The 12,288-nt window shown below is 38.4% G+C and overlaps 1 pseudogene; it reads left to right on the top strand.

Annotated features, from left to right (window-relative positions):
• Positions 1-318: 318 nt before the first annotated feature.
• LOC120216504 lies at positions 319-9,265 on the top strand (annotated as a pseudogene).
• The last annotated feature ends 3,023 nt before the right edge of the window (positions 9,266-12,288 follow it).

Genomic DNA, 12,288 nt, shown 5'->3' with positions numbered 1-12,288 from the left:
CACCAATATTTTAATTTTTCTAATTTGCTCACTGAACTTTACTGATTGAATTATTTTTCCCACTTTATTGTTAACTCTTTAATGGCGTTATAATGTGGCACGTGAATCAAAACGACGATGTATTGAAAAACTCAAATATACTATAAAACGACGTCGTTTTGATGATTAAAATATGAGATAGAGTAAAGTTTAATGACTCATGGTGTAATTTATCATTTTGCCTTCTCTTCTCCATTTTATCTCCGCCGGTCACGACTTCATTTTCATTCCGCCCACCGTCGACCGCCGTAGATAGTGGTCGTTCGGTCCTAAAATGGGATGGGTTTATTTGTATTGACCCCTGAGTCCAGATCTGGTGTTTGTTTATCTGGAAAATATCCCAAAACCTGTGAATTTGGACTGAAACGTTTTGATTTCCTCACTTTCAATCTTAAATTCGTGGACTTTAGATTAACTTCTGACAAAATGGAGGTCAGATTCAAACTCACGACGTTGAGGCGAAGCAACCCATCCCATTTTGGGATCAAACAACCACCATCTATAGCGGTTAACGGTGGTTGATGGTGGCATCCGACCACCTTCTATTTTTTATTTTATTTTTAAATTATTTTATATTAAATAAAAAAATGCTATGTTAGAAAGAAAACATGAGAGTTAGGAAAATGATTCAATTTGTAAAGTTTAGTGAGCAAATTAGAAAAATTAAAAGTAAAGTGAGCAAAATAGGGAGAGAGTAAAGTAGAGTGAGGAACCATGAAATTTACCTTTGAAAAATAGATCAAAATAATCAATTAAATCTCAACTAAAAATAGGTGGAACCTCCCCGTAGGAATAATGCTGTTGCAGAGGCCTTAGCAAAGATAGCAGATCTCTCGGACAGAATCGCAATTTTTGAGGAACCTCCTCCTGTCATCGTCAAGCTTTTAGATAAAGCTAAGCTTAGTTTGTCCTGGGTATAAACTCTACGTAGAGTAGTTTGTTCTCTTTCTTATTAAAAAAAATAGCTGGAACATGCTAAATGGAAAGATCAAGTTTTTATTTATTTATGTTCTAAATTATACGCAGAAATTCTCTCTCTCCCCTACTTGTTGGGATGCAGTATATGAACGCAACCACTTTGGGTTCTTTTGGATTAGGGTTTAGATATTACTCTTTATTAAAGCGAGCAAAGGAAAAGTATAATCCTACTTTTTGGAGCACCCACACCAATATTATAACATTAATAAAAGCAAAAATCTAAATCTTGTGGAAAATCAGTTGTTAATGCATAACAGGGAGACGGGGTAAACCTGTTCTGTTGACAGGTCACTTTAATTTACATGGACATACAACGTCAATCATGTGTTTCACATTCCACTATTTTTCCCACTCAAAATACACAATCAACCACCACTTCCTCTTGTCTTCAACATTTTTCTAAAGCTCCTTTATCTTATTTTAATTTAACTAATCATATTCCTGGTTGATTCGCACCACCTTTACTCTGTTTTAAAGTTTCCTAACATGATGACCTCTAGAGCTACAATACAAACATCTCATTTCTTTCCCATAAAAAAGCTTATGTTCCAACAATTCATCTTTCTTCTTGTACTACCTTCCTCATCAGCTTGCACGCCTCCATGCTGAGTACTTCATCAACAATGGGTCAAATTCCTACTTCAACGGCAACAACGGTCGGAACTTTGTCGGCGACCGATGTTCCGGCGTTTACTTCTTCGTAGGACAAGGCAGCAGCACTGTCCAAGATAGGAGTCCCTCGGCCGACGTGTCTCCACTCTACTGGTCCGCAAGAACCTATCGACAGCCTTCGTTTTACGAGTTTACGATGAAAGAAAGCGGAACATACTTTGTACGTCTCCATTTCTTTGTTCCTTCATTTTCTACCAATCTAGCCAGCGATATATTCAGTGTTGTAGCTTCAGAGTCTAGTCTATTGTCAAATTTTAGTGTCAAAAACAATCCTGGTTTGCCTGTCATCAGGGAATTTTTGGTCAATGTTAGAGTAGGAAGATTTAGAATCCACTTTGTACCTATTGAAGGATCAAATCTAGCTTTTATAAACGCTATTGAAGTCTTTCTTTCCCCTGAAAAGTTCATAAACGATAATGTTCCGCTCATTACTCCGGCGGTCGGACGTGGAAATTCTTTCGATCGTTTGCAATCTCAGGTTCTACATACCCTTTATAGGATCAATGTTGGAGGGTCTATCCTCACACCAGAGAATGATGTACTGTGGAGGAACTTGATACCAGATGATGGTTTCTTATTTAATCCAAGAGCTGCTAGTTCATTTTTTGGTGGTGAGCCTGAATACCAATTAGGAAATGTCACTGAATATATTGCCCCAAGTCCTGTTTATAGGACTGCACAGGAAATGAATGTAGAAGAGAGCGGGCAATTGAATCTGTCCAATATAACTCGGAGCTTTAATGTGAGTAAGAGTTCTAGACACTCTGTTCGCTTGCAATTATGTGAAATAATTGCTGATTCTTTTGATTCGATTGTCTTTAATCTCTCTATCTACAACAAGTTTGTCCAGAGAATTAGTCCGTATGAGCAAACGGTTCAGTTGGCAACTCCGTTTTACTTCAATTTTGTGGTTGATTCTGATGAATCTGGAACCATGAACATAAGCATAGGCCCTTGGTCTGATTCTCAGGATCAAAACGCCTTCTTGAACGGAATCGAAATAATGGAGTTCATGAAGAAATCGAATATTGTTTTCCCTGCAAAGAAGCCTGCAAGTAAAAGGAGTAATCTCTTTGCTATTGTTGGTTCAGTTGTTGGGGGTGCATTTGTTATTATTTTGATAGTGGCAGTGCTTGTGGTTTTGAAGTGCAGGAAAGCAAAGCCTATACAATCTTCAGCCAACATGTCCCCTTCCAACTTGAATCTTGCTCTTAGAATACCTTATTATGAAATTGAGCAATCGACCAAGAACTTTGATTCCAGTTTATTGATTGGAGAAGGTGGATTTGGAAAAGTCTATGAAGGATTGTTTCATGGTAAGAAAGTTGTCGTCAAAAGGAGTGAACTAGGACATGGCCAAGGCCTTTTGAATTTCAGACAGAGATTGTTGTCTTTTCCCGAATTCGCCATCGTCATCTTGTTTCATTAATAGGATATTGGGATGAAGGATTTGTTGGGAAAACAAGTTATTTCCCACACGAACGTAGTTTTAAAATTGACCTAAAATGTCAAGATTAAAACCACCAAAGGTTGCACAGCGGATAAACCTGTCAAACTATTGAATATTGAAACACAATAGAAAAGAACCGAATAAAAACAATAAAGGAGAGAACACACCAAATTTACGAGGTTCGACGAGAATATCGTCTACTCCTCGGGCACCACACCGGATAATAACTTCACTATATCGCCAATATTACAACAAATGGAATTCTTTGGAATTCCCAAAGTGGGAGAATGAAGAATACAAGAGGAAGAGAGAACTTGTTTTTGGGATGATTTCTAATGGAAATACTTAGGCCTATTTATAGTTGAGTTTCAAGAACAATATGTTCAAAGTTTGGCCACCTACCAAAGAATTTTCCAATGTGTACAAGTTAGCTACCAAATATGAAATTCACATGTTCAAAGTTTGGCCACCAACCAAGATGAAATTTCCAATAAGTTGGCCACCAACCAAGATGAAATTTCCAACTTGTCAACTTAATTTCTAGACAAATCTAACAGGATTGGACATTGACTTGAAATTACCAAGCCTACTCAACTTCTTCAACTCCCCAAATTTGTAGTGCCTCTAATTGCGCTCACAAGCGCCACATACCCGAAGGTGTTCATACTTTCAGGATGTTAATCAAGTTCAAACAATGATTGAACTTGATTACTGTTACCACCTTGGTCATCATATCTGCAGGATTTTCTGATGTCGCAATTTTCTGAAGTATAATCTTTCCTTCTTCAAAGATCTCCCGCACAAAGTGATACCTCACGTCGATATGCTTAGTCCTTGAATGGTAGACTTGATTTTTCGCTAAGTGAATAGCGCTCTGACTGTCACAATAGAGACTAATGTGACTTTGAACAACTCCCAAGTCTTCCATCAACCCATTAAGCCAAATTGCTTCCTTTACAGCCTCTGAAACTGCCATGTATTCTGCCTCTGTAGTAGACAAGGCCACCGTAGATTGCAATGTAGACTTCCAACTTACTGGGGCTTTAGCAAGAGTAAACAAATACCAATAGTTGATCGACGCTTATCCAAATCACCAGCATAATCGGAATCAACATATCCAACCATACACTGACCAAGTGCTTCATCATGTTCAAAAACTAAACCAACATCCACGGTTTGTTGGAGATACCGTAGAATCCATTTCACAGCTTGTCAATGTCCTTCTCCAGGATCATGCATGTACCTGCTCACAACTCCAACTGCTTGTGAAATGTCAGGATGCGTACACACCATTGCATACATCAAGCTCCCAACTGCATTAGCATATGGAACTTTTGCCATATACACTCGTTCTTCGTTAGTTTTAGGAGATAATTGAGAACTAAGTTTCAAATGAGAAGCCAATGGGATACTTACATGTTTGGTATTTTCATTCATGCCAAAACATTATAATACCTTTCTCAGATACTACTTCTGTGTTAAACAAAGCTTCCCTCTCTGTCTATCTCTGCTTATCTCCATACCAAGAATCTTCTTGGCCTCACCTAGATCTTTCATCTCAAACTCTTGATTCAACTGAGCCTTTAATTTGTCTATCTCCTTTTGACTCTTCGAAGCGATCAACATATCGTCAACGTACAAGAGAAGATAAATAAAAGATCCATCTTTGAGCTTTTGCAAATATACACAATGATCATATTTGCTTCTAGTATACTTTTGCCTCCTCATAAAGCTATCAAATCGCTTGTACCACTGCCTCGGAGATTGCTTCAATCCATATAGCGATTTGTTCAGCTTACAAACCCATTTCTCACAACCACCATCTTTGTATCCTTCTTGCTGTGTCATATAGATCTCCTCTTCTAAATCACCGTGCAAGAAAGTCGGCTTTACATCAAGTTGAGCTAGCTTCAAATTCAACTGTGCTACCAAGGCCAACAATATTCTAATGGAGGAATGCTTCACAACAGGGGAAAATACTTCATTGTAGTCGATTCCCTCCTTTTGAGCGTAGCCTTTAGCTACCAATCGTGCCTTGTAGCGAACATCTTTCATGTTATGAGATCCATCTTTCTTTACAAATACCCACTTGCATCTAATGGCTCTTTTACCTTTCGATAATTGTGCCAGTTTCCAAGTGTCGTTCTTTTGGAGAGATTGCATTTCTTCATCCATGACACTTTTCCACTTATCACTTTCCAAACTTTGTATTGCTTCTTGGTAAGTGATAGGGATATCATCATCAACAACGGGAAGAGCATAGGCCACCATATCAACAAATCGAGCAGGTCTACGAATTTCTCTCATTGGCCTTGTAACTGCAAGTGTTTCTGGTGTCTCCAATGGTTTTTGGGTTTGAACCTCTTCATCTTCTGATTCTTCTATTGGAGTTGAAGAATCAGCTGCATCAACTTCTGGGATCATCATCTGCTGAAACTCCACCTATTTTGGAGTATGCTCCACTTGCTGCGAAGTACTACTTGTCTGGACAGCTTCACTTGTTACCTTCTTTACTAGGACAGATTCATCAAAGGTAACATCTCTGCTACAAATTATCTTCTTGGTGTCTAAACACCAAAGGCGGAATCCCTTCACTCCATGGGTGATTCCCATAAAGAGAGCCTTCTTTGCTCTCGGATCAAGCTTGGATTCCTTCACATGATAATAAGTAGTGGATCCAAATACATGTAAGGAGTCATAATCAGTAGCAGGTTTTCCAGACCATACCTCCAATGGTGTTTCTCCTCCTATCGCTGATGACGGCAGACGATTAATGAGATGGCCAACATATGTCACAGCCTCAGCCCAAAATGCCTTGCCTAACCCAGCATTAGACAACATACATCGAACTTTCTCCAATAGTGTTCGATTCATACGCTCTGCCACCCCATTCTGTTGTGGTGTATGTCTAATAGTGAAGTGTCGAACAATACCATACTCATGGCAAACGTCAAAGAATGAGTCACTTTTATATTCCCCTCCATTGTCCGTCCTAAGACGTTTGATCTTTCTACCAGTCTGGTTCTCGATCATATTTTTCCATTTCAGGAAAATCTTTAGACTTCATCGGATACACCCAAACTCTTCTGGAAAAGTCATCTACAAAAGTTACAAAATAATGGTTTCCTCCCACAGACGATGTCTTTGAAGGACCCCATACATCTGAGTGAATATAATCTACAATACCTTTTGTATAATGTATAGTGGTACCAAACTTCACTCTCTTCTGCTTTCCCATAACACAATGCTCGCAAAAGTTCAATTTGCAAGCCTTTGCACCTTTCAACAATCATTTCTTTGCCAGAATTTGTAAGGATTTCTCTCCAGCTTGTCCCAACCGCATATGCCACAACTGGGTTGCGTCCAAATCATCACCTCCGAAAGCTGCTACAACTGCTCCAATAATTGTACTACCTTGGTAGTAATACAAATTATTTTTCCTGATGCCCTTCATCATCACAAGTGCGCCATATGTGACTTTTAAAACTCCATCTCTCATAGTGACTACTGAGCCTTTGGATTCTAAGGCTCCCAACGAGATGAGATTTTTCTTCAAACTGGGCACGTATCGGACATCCGTCAGAACTCTGGTTGATCCATCTTGATTCTTCAATCGAATTGAACCTATCCTAACAGTTTTACAGGCATTGTCATTGCCCATATAAACAACTCCTGCATTTAGTTCCACTAAATCGGAGAACCACTCCCGATTAGGGGACATATGATAGGTGTAACCCGAATCTAATATCCACTCATCGGAATGGAATGTTATTGATGAAGCAACCAATGATATGTTAGAGTCATGTGCATCATGCTCTGCAACACATGCATCTGGAGCAGCTTTTCCTTTCTTCTTCAGCTTCGGACAATCTTTCTTCTAATGGCCTTTCTCATGACAAAAGGCACATTCATCTTTTCCCAGTCTGGACTTCGACTTTGATCTCCCTCTCCACTTTGGCTTTTGACTTTTCGAGCGACCTCTTGCCACCATGGCCTCTGCTGCTTCATACTTGCTCTCCTTCTTGGTTTTCTTCCTGAGTTCATAACTATACAAAGCAGCAGTTACATCTTTAAGGGTAACATTATCCTTACCATGAAGCAACATTGTCTTAAGGTGCTCAAATTCATCTGGAAGAGATGACAACAACATCAAAGCCAAATCTTCATCTTTGAAGGTTTCATCCATGCCCAATAAGTCTTCCACTAGCTCATTGAACGCAGTGATATGTTCATTCATACTGGTGCCTGGTTGATAATCAAATCTGAACAATCTTTTCTTCATGTGGAGACGATTCTGAGAGCTTTTCTTCAGGAATTTTTCCTCTAAAGCTTTCCACATCTTACTTGCAGAAGTCTCGTTCTTGTAGCCATACTTCTGCTCCCTGGAAAGACAAGATCGAATCGTGCTGCATACCAAACGATTGATTGTTCCCCATTCTTTCTCCTCCATATATTCGGGATTTTCTTCCTCAATGGCGATGTCTAGACCTTGTTGGAATAAAGCGTCTAACACATCGCCTTGCCACATGCCAAAATGAATGGATCCATCGAATAACTCCACCGAGAAATTTGCATTTGAAATCACCCTCCTCACCGGTCCAAATGAAGAGCTTGATGTCTCAACTGATCCTTATTTTGACATTTTAATTCTAACGAACAATATTCAATATCACGAACTATATCTTTTCAGCAACGGAACCACCAGGATAACCTCAACCGAAGCTCTGATACCAATTGTTGGGGAAAATAGGTTATTTCCCACACGAACGTAGTTTTAAAATTGACCTAAAATGTCAAGATTAAAACCACCAAAGGTTGCACAGCGGATAAACCTGACAAACTATTGAATATTGAAACACAATAGAAAAGAACCGAATAAAAACAATAAAGGAGAGAACACACCAAATTTACGAGGTTCGACGAGAATATCGTCTACTCCTCGGGCACCACACCGGATGATAACTTCACTATATCGCCAATATTACAACAAATGGAATTCTTTGGAATTCCCAAAGTGGGAGAATGAAGAATACAAGAGGAAGATAGAACTTGTTTTTGGGATGATTTCTAATGGAAATACTTAGGCCTATTTATAGTTGAGTTTCAAGAACAATATGTTTAAAGTTTGGCCACCTACCAAAGAATTTTCCAATGTGTACAAGTTAGCCACCAAATATGAAATTCACATGTTCAAAGTTTGGCCACCAACCAAGATGAAATTTCTAATAAGTTGGCCACCAACCAAGATGAAATTTCCAACTTGCCAACTTAATTTCTAGACAAATCTAACAGGATTGGAAATGATATTGGTGTATGAGTTCATGGGGAGGGGTACCCTTAGAGATAATCTCTATTACTCAAATCCCTCTCTCGACAAATCGTATAGTGCTCGAACTGAATGATCCTGGAAGCAGAGGCTTGAAATTTGCATTAGTGCAGCCAAAGGACTTAATTACCTACACACCGGTTCAGCTGGAGGAATCATTCACCGTGATGTTAAGTCCATAAACTTCCTACTTGATGAACAGTTAGTAGCCAAAGTTGCTGACTTTTGTATCTCCAAATTAGGCCTCCCTGATGTTGAACACAGTGCTAACATCAAAGGTACGTTTGGGTATCTCGACCCTGAATACTTCCAATCACTGCAATTGACGGATAAATCTGATGTCTACTCTTTTGGAGTGGTGCTTCTCGAAGTACTCTGTGTCAGGCCGGCGGTTATCTCCTCAAATAGGAGGGAAGAAGTGAACTTAGCTGAATGGGGAATGCTTTGGTTGAGGAATGGACAACTTGAGAAGATAATTGATCCAATGCTAGTGGATACAATTAACCCCAGCTCATTAAGGAAGTTTGTTGAGACAGCCGAAAAATGTTTAAGGCCATCTGGTAGAGAAAGGTCGATTATGCGGGACATGTTGTATGATTTAGAGTACGCATTGCAGCTTCAGTTAAGTCCAATGAACGGTGGATAGTACGACTAATGCTTCATTAGAATTCACGACGCCATTTCTTCGTCTGTCACCTTTGAATGACGAAGAAGATGCAACTGTACTGTTTGACGATGGTTCAGGTGTAACTCTTAGCCAAGTTTTCTCAACATTGAGGGTTGGTGAGGCCATTTTGTAAAAAAAAAATTCCCTGTTTTATATGCTTTTGTTGACTCAAATCCAAGATGATTATGCATTGTAAACTATGACATATATAAGTTTTGGAACATTTCCTCTCTTTTGTGGGCAAAACCCAGTGTTTAAAATATTATTCCATATCAATATGGAAATATGCTCGAAATCTTAAATAACTAAATCTAAAACTTAATAAAGATGCTAATAGATTTACAATTTCAATTTTAAATAACCAAATCTAAAAAAAAACTAGAACGAAAGGCTGAGAATTTGACAAATTTAAATAACTAAAATAACATTAAAATATTTTTTTATTACAAAGAGCGATAACGGTTTTAAACCAGGTTCATAGCCCGACTCTCCTCAAGCCAGGTCGTTTGCAATGCCGCCGGAGGTTCTTGGGACAATTGTATCCCCACGGTAGCGTTCCACGCCATACCAGATAGGCCATCGGCCACTGAGTTACGTTCTCTCGGTACGAACTTAACCTGTACCCTCCACCCTCGATTAATTAACCGTTGGATATGCGCTGCCATAGCTGAGCACCTTTCGAAACCTGTCTCGCCTCTTATAACGCCTATGGTCTCCTTGCTGTCCGTTTCGACCACGATTCTGCGCCAATTCCTTTCCCATGCCAATAGTAAACCTTTATAAAACCCCAAAGTTCAGCATCTATCACAGAACAATAACCGAGCTGTTTCGCAAATCTCAGTAGCCACTTCCCATGGTGATTTCGGAGAACACCCCCACAGGTTGCCAAGCCAGTGTCTCTCTGCTGAGCACTGTCTGAATTTATTTTCACACAGTCCACCGGCGGTACTTACCATCGTACTCTACGATCAACCATCATCCTACTGCCATTCACCCTTGCCTTCCGCCCCACAAGCGCCGAGACTGTTTCATGATGAAAACACTAAAATATTAAATATTGAATTAAAACAGCACATTGAATACTTTTAACTCATTTGGATGTTTTTAGTTTTACGTCAATTATATTTAAGGTTTTCTTATTCTGATAGTTGAACTTTCAATTGTTACATTTTAATCATTTATAATTATATTATCGATTTATTAAAATTTGATTATTGAGATAGTGACTCTCATTTTAATCCTTGAATTTTTTTAAAAATATCAATTCATGTTTGAACTATTGTTTCATTCATTTATAACTTTTTTTTAAATAAAAAAATCAATCTCTATATTCGATCCAAATTCTCCACCATCGATCGTGGTTATGGGTGGCAATCGGGTGGGAAAAAATCAAAAACCGTGAGGATCTGAACCGACAGGGATGGGGAATAACTTAAATCTTCACCCACGGGGATGGGGATAGGGGAAGTTTTATCTCGAAGCTCAAATGGGGATGGGACAATGATTGCTATATCCGAAGCGTGGGGATAACTGAACCATACCCGTGTGAATAACTATATTGATCTCCGATATTTTACAAAAATAACCGTGGGGATCCTCAAAAAATATCTGTGAGATTACGTGTTGCCACTATTACATCTCAAAGGAACTAAAATTGAAGTTTAGATATTTTCTCATTTAATATACATTGATTTGTTGAGATTGAAAATATTTAAGATTGTACATATACATTGGGTGTTAGATGAGTATTAACGTTTGAAACTTTCATAGTATAGTATAGATAAAGACCAATTTGAGATGATCTGATATATCTTACAAGTTTTAGGCGTTGCATTGATTTAAAAAATGTTTGTTTATTTTTTTTGGGATGAGGATTAACCGAAACCCGCAGGAATTCGAAAGGGATGGGTATGAAAACAAAAAAAACCTTGAAACATATAATGGAAATTCTTCAAAATCGTACTCGCAAATGTTGGGGACAAAATGGGTAATGCAAAACCGTCCTCATCCTACCCCGTTGTCACCCCTAAATTTATGGTTCACCATGAGGGGTAGATGCTCTAAACCCCGGTAGGGGCCAAGTGTATCCCATTATTTTAAAAAAAATGATTAAATTTAACTTAACGTGTTAAGGAAAAAAGAAAAAAATTTACATACAAATTATTTTTAAGAAAAAAAATTAAAATTTTAAATCTCATTCTTAAGTTTATAGACATGCTACTGTTCAACATTACCATCAGTTATCATCAATCATTACTCTCAACGTCACTAAATCTCAAAATTTACAAAACAACTCTTTTTAATCTAGTGAAGATAAATCTAATATTTGTTTCATAAAGAAAACCCTGAAAATACAAACAAAAGTGGTCCTGGATATTAGTTTAATCTTTTGAAGTACGTGCCTTGTAAATAGAAAAGAGTACGTGGCTCAATATTTGGTTGCGATGGACCCTTTTTATCCATTTCCTTGATTATGGATTCTTTAAGTCTATAGGCCCATTAAGAAAACAATTGAAGCAATCACCGACCAAAGCTAAAGAAACCAAATCATGGCGCATGTGAAACCACGTGCCCACACGCGCAACAAAGGCGACACCGTCAAAGTCTTGTTACCTAGTGACTTGAACCCCCAACCATTTTCTTCTCTTTAAAGTTTTCATATATATATATATAACTTACTTTCTCGTCGATTAAAGTGCCAGAGTGAGTTCCGCAAGCAAAGTTACTCAAAACCAAACCACATTTAATACATTTTGGAATGTCCAAACCCAAGACAGGATCTGAGGTTTCAAATTCATATTTGGTATTAATGGCATTCACATTACAACTCAAAGGACTAAACTTTATTGCATCCCCCTCTCAATGACCAAATCAATATTCTAACATCATTAAAAATTTAGATTCTCCAATAATGTAATGTTTCATTACCATAGTTTAGGACAGAACTCAAGACAAAAACCACTGCTGGAATATCCAACCAAGGCTTTGACATGCTGCTTGGAAGAAGTTGGGTAACGAGCTTATCCGGGAAAACTACCAAATCTCGCCTATTGACCCGCTCCTATTTTAGGGCTCATTGGTTGAACCCAGTCACGGGGCCAATTCAATAATTTCATCTTCAAGAACAAACACAAAAATAAGATAACAGGAGAAACG

This window comes from Hibiscus syriacus, unplaced genomic scaffold (genome assembly GCF_006381635.1).
Source record: "Hibiscus syriacus cultivar Baekdansim isolate YM2019G1 unplaced genomic scaffold, ASM638163v2 tig00110160_pilon, whole genome shotgun sequence".
Classification (NCBI taxonomy): Eukaryota; Viridiplantae; Streptophyta; class Magnoliopsida; order Malvales; family Malvaceae; genus Hibiscus; species Hibiscus syriacus.
Note: the sequence above shows the minus strand (reverse complement) of the source record. Positions and strands in the feature narration are given on the sequence as shown.